We start from the raw sequence: 4,169 nt of genomic DNA, 5'->3' as shown, positions 1-4,169 counted from the left end.
TTCCAAGGAGCAGCTGGTGAGCTTGAACTACGGTTCTAGCAGTTCAAACGGCTTTGCAGTCTGGCGAATTAACCCACAGCACCACAGTTTGGAGATGTACAGATCTGAATTAGTGCATAATAGAATAGTATTCATATAGTCAGAGCCAATGTTTACTTTGGGTGCTAGTGAATGATACCATGAATAAATCTAAAGTTTTATTTATGAAGATTAAAACAGGGCTCGTCCGGGATTTGAACCCGGGACCTCTCGCACCCTAAGCGAGAATCATACCCCTAGACCAACGAGCCAATTATATGGTACATCTGGTTCTTTGAACTTCAGGAAAATTTTAAGTATGTCCACTCAACCTAAAATTAAATTTATTATCATCAGTAGATTCTGACTCATAGCTATCCTATATAGGGTTTCCGAAGCTATAAATCTTTATGGGAGCAGAAAGCCTCCTCTTTCTCCACCCGAGAAGCCAATAGGTTTGAACTGCTGATCTCACTGTTAGCTTTCCAGGGTTTATTCTATAGCACCACCAGAGATCCATAACCACATCCACAGACTAATTTTATTTGACAATCGTGAGGACGGGGTGACGCCTAGTGGACGATTATATTATTGCAGTTACCCGCACACTGTATGTTTTTAAGAAAAAAATTTTTTTTTAGGCATCAACTAAAACAATTCCACTGAACGTTTTCGAGTCTGAATTGGCCAAATGTTGCGGGGATGGAGGGAGGCAATGACACCCAGGACAATCTTGGGGCGAGGACAGATTCTAAATCATCTCGCAGCCGCGGGAGATCGTCTCCTGGGTCTTGACTGGTTCCCGCCACTTGGCGGAAGACAGTGAGCTCCAGAGGGTGGCCGGCCTCCTTCCCGTCTCTGAGTCTAAACTGACTCCAGAGACTGTGGGTAACGAACTGACTCTGGGGTGCGTCTTTGGCCCTGCCTTTATTCCGGGAACATCCAGGGGCCGTCTCGCTTGAGCCACCCCAGACCTCGCATTCTTTGGGTGGCGAAAGCTCTCCCAGCGTGACTGGAAAGGGCCCCCACGCTTCTGAGTGACCAGCCTGCGCAGGGCAGACGTCCTGTAAACTTTAGCCCTAACAAGGGCTGTTTTCTCTCTGGAAGCCCTTCAAGACGTGTATTGCAGTTCTTTCCACCCATCTTAAGTACTATAGCTTAAAATGAGAAAGAAGCAAAACAAAACCGGCAAAAAAGGAAGGAAAAATATAACTGAATCTAGTGAAGGCGGGAAAGAGAGTGCACAGTAGAGGATATCCTTCTGGCTTGCTTATGCGTAGGTAGCGTGGCCGAGCGGTCTAAGGCGCTGGATTAAGGCTCCAGTCTCTTCGGGGGCGTGGGTTCGAATCCCACCGCTGCCAGCAGCTTCTTTTAATTATTCGGTAATTACTCTTCAGCTGTACCTGACACCCAACTGATTTTCTGATGTTGCTAGCATACCTGGGTATGCACTGCTTTGACGTTTCATATGTCTACGTCGTACTTAATTTAAAGCCTTTCAAAATTTAAAGTTAGTAACACCACTGGAATATAGTTAGGATGGCATTAAATCCATGATTTCTCATAGTTGTTAGCAACTTAACATATATTAGAGTTTGCCTTTCTTCGCTAAATTAAGAGCATATTTTGAGGATTTGTCCTTTTAACTGGCACTGTTTTAGTTGTTGATGACTACACAAAAGATGACTAAAATATTCCTGTCCACTAGAAGGTCACAGACAAAACTGCAAAGTTAAGCCATACAATCACAAAATGGTCTTGAAATACTGTAAGTAAGCCCCCCAAAAAAACGTGGGGAGAGGGGAAAGGGAGAAGAGGAAGGCAATGAAATTATATATGTGTGTTGGGGAGGGCGTAAGGAGTATTATGGGTTCTTAGACTGCTGTGGTGACCTCAGGAAAAATGCGCATCAATTTTTTCATGTGTAAAATGAAGATAATAATTGTATACACCTTATAGGAGTATTATATACATGTAAGGTGGCTAGAACAGAGTCTGGCAGTCATTACTTAAACACTTATTTACTTAAATGCATAGACATGCAGTAGGCACTCTAAAGGACAAAGATTTTAAGATATGGCCATCTTTCAATGGAAGTTTGAGGAGCTGGGAAGATCAGTTGTGTGCCCATAAGATATGCACAAAGAAGGACACATCACTTCTGTGATATGCTTGTCGATGCATAACTTTTATCTAACTATGAGAAATCATCAGAAAAATCCAAAATGAAAAATTTTTACAAAGTGACTGTCCAGTACTCTTCAAAAGTGTCAAAGTCATGAAAGACAAGGAAAGACTGAGGGACGATCACTGTTGGAGGACATTAAGGAGACATGATCCCTTACAGTCTTTTGAATCCCTTGAATCTTGGAACAGAAAATCAACAGTTGTGAATAAAATTTGTAGTTCCGTTAATAATACTGTTTTAATGTTAATTTCTTGGTTGTCATAATTTAACCATAGTTATGTAAGATTGTTTGTCAACATTAGAGAACACTAGGAAAAAGGTATATAGAAACTGAACATTTCCCCCAAATTTCTGGAAGTATTGAATTCTCTGCCACCTCCCTCACTCCTAAAAAAACCTCCATTCCAGTGAAGAGTTCAAAAAAATAAATGCTCTTGGAAATCTCCACTGACATGAGTAATGTAAGCGATTTCACAACAAATGCATTTAGAAGCCAAAAGATTTACTGATTTGCGGCCGGGTCCCTATACCTACACCCAACCCGCCTCACCCGCCACCCTCTTCGACCCCAAAAGATACTGTTCCTCAGAAGTGAAGGGATAAGGTGCGGTTGACTTTGGTCATTTTAGATTCCTAGAGAAGTTTTGGTTGCAACATTTCAAAGCAGAGTTGTTGTTGTTGAGTGCTGTCAAGTTGGTTCCGACTCATAGGGACCCTGTATAGGGGTTTCCGAGGAGTGGCTGGTGAGCTTGAACCGCTGACCTTATGATCGAGTGCTTATCCTACATAGTCACACCATGACTCCTCAAAGCAGAGTAATGAACAAAATTCAACCAGAAAATTGTTTTAAATGCATTAGATATTCTTTACTAAATTAAATAAAAGAAGGGCTCGTCCGGGATTTGAACCCGGGACCTCTCGCACCCTAAGCGAGAATCATACCCCTAGACCAACGAGCCACGCGGAAGACTGTCTCTCACTTCGCCTCAAGGCTGAATGATATCATTGGGTGTTTCTTAAAGGAACATAAACTTCAATGTTTTCTGTTGACAGGAATTCCCGTTTGTAAACGGCAAGCCTAAGCTTCATCGGGAGTCATTTATCAGCTGCATTTGGTGTATACAGGCTAGCATGGCAGCTTCCAGCCGCCGAAGTGAATCTGCATTCCTGAACAACCATGTGCCGAGAACAAAAGAGATCTATCGTAGTTTTGGCACCCTCGCCTGGCCCCCGCCCGACTGCTATCTCAAGAGGCGTTTCGGAGAGAATCATCACAATGGAGTAGAGTAGGAAAGGGAAAAAAAAAAAAAAAAAAAAAGAATTCAGACATAGGCCCCAGCGAGATTTGAACTCGCGACCCCTGGTTTACAAGACCAGTGCTCTAACCCCTGAGCTATGGAGCCAGCGCTCGAGCTAGCCTTTGCTACTTCTACCCTTATATGTGTGCATTGTGAACCTAACATTTCCAATTATTAAAAATTTAACTTGAGATAAAACGCACCATTAAAAAAAGTTTTTTTGTTTAAACAAAACTAGAATATTGTAGCATACTTTCAATCCCTTGGAAAGACTCCACTTTGAGAAGACACTAATCTAAGTGTTTGTTCGTCTTCCATCTTGATACTCTGAAAGAACGCAGATGTAAAAATTCCAGATATGTGTACTTAGCTACACAGGGAGACCCACTCAGAAATAAATGGCGCATATAGAGTGTCTGCTCGGTAGGGAGATTGTAGTGCACGCCTTCCACTTAATAGGGTGGCAAAATTCAGGCAAGAAAGTGAGAAGGCAGGTTTATTTCCAACTCGGTTTTTGAGACCATAAAGCTCCAAACCCTGAAGTTTGTTTTTTGGAATTAACGCTTCTTTCTCAATGTTGTTGTTGTTGTTGTCAGGTGCCATCGAGTCGGAACCGACTCATAGCGACCCCATGCACAGCAGAACGAAACAATGTCCGATCCTGG

The 4,169-nt window shown here is 42.5% G+C and overlaps 4 non-coding genes across 4 annotated transcripts; 1 reads left to right on the top strand and 3 right to left on the bottom strand.

Annotated features, from left to right (window-relative positions):
• Nucleotides 1-218: 218 nt before the first annotated feature.
• Nucleotides 219-290, bottom strand: TRNAP-AGG. Its single transcript has one exon. It is a non-coding gene; the product is annotated as a tRNA-Pro (tRNA).
• A 1,007-nt stretch (nucleotides 291-1,297) lies between these two features.
• Nucleotides 1,298-1,379, top strand: TRNAL-AAG. Its single transcript has one exon. It is a non-coding gene; the product is annotated as a tRNA-Leu (tRNA).
• Nucleotides 1,380-3,093: 1,714 nt separating this feature from the next.
• On the bottom strand, nucleotides 3,094-3,165 carry TRNAP-AGG. Its single transcript has one exon. It is a non-coding gene; the product is annotated as a tRNA-Pro (tRNA).
• A 371-nt stretch (nucleotides 3,166-3,536) lies between these two features.
• On the bottom strand, nucleotides 3,537-3,609 carry TRNAT-UGU. The gene has a single exon. It is a non-coding gene; the product is annotated as a tRNA-Thr (tRNA).
• Nucleotides 3,610-4,169: the final 560 nt, after the last annotated feature.

The sequence above is a fragment of the Chrysochloris asiatica genome, unplaced genomic scaffold (genome assembly GCF_000296735.1).
Source record: "Chrysochloris asiatica unplaced genomic scaffold, ChrAsi1.0 scaffold00017, whole genome shotgun sequence".
Lineage (NCBI taxonomy): Eukaryota > Metazoa > Chordata > Mammalia > Afrosoricida > Chrysochloridae > Chrysochloris > Chrysochloris asiatica.
The sequence above is the reverse complement of the archived record's forward strand: the minus strand, read 5'-3'. Positions and strand labels throughout refer to the sequence as shown.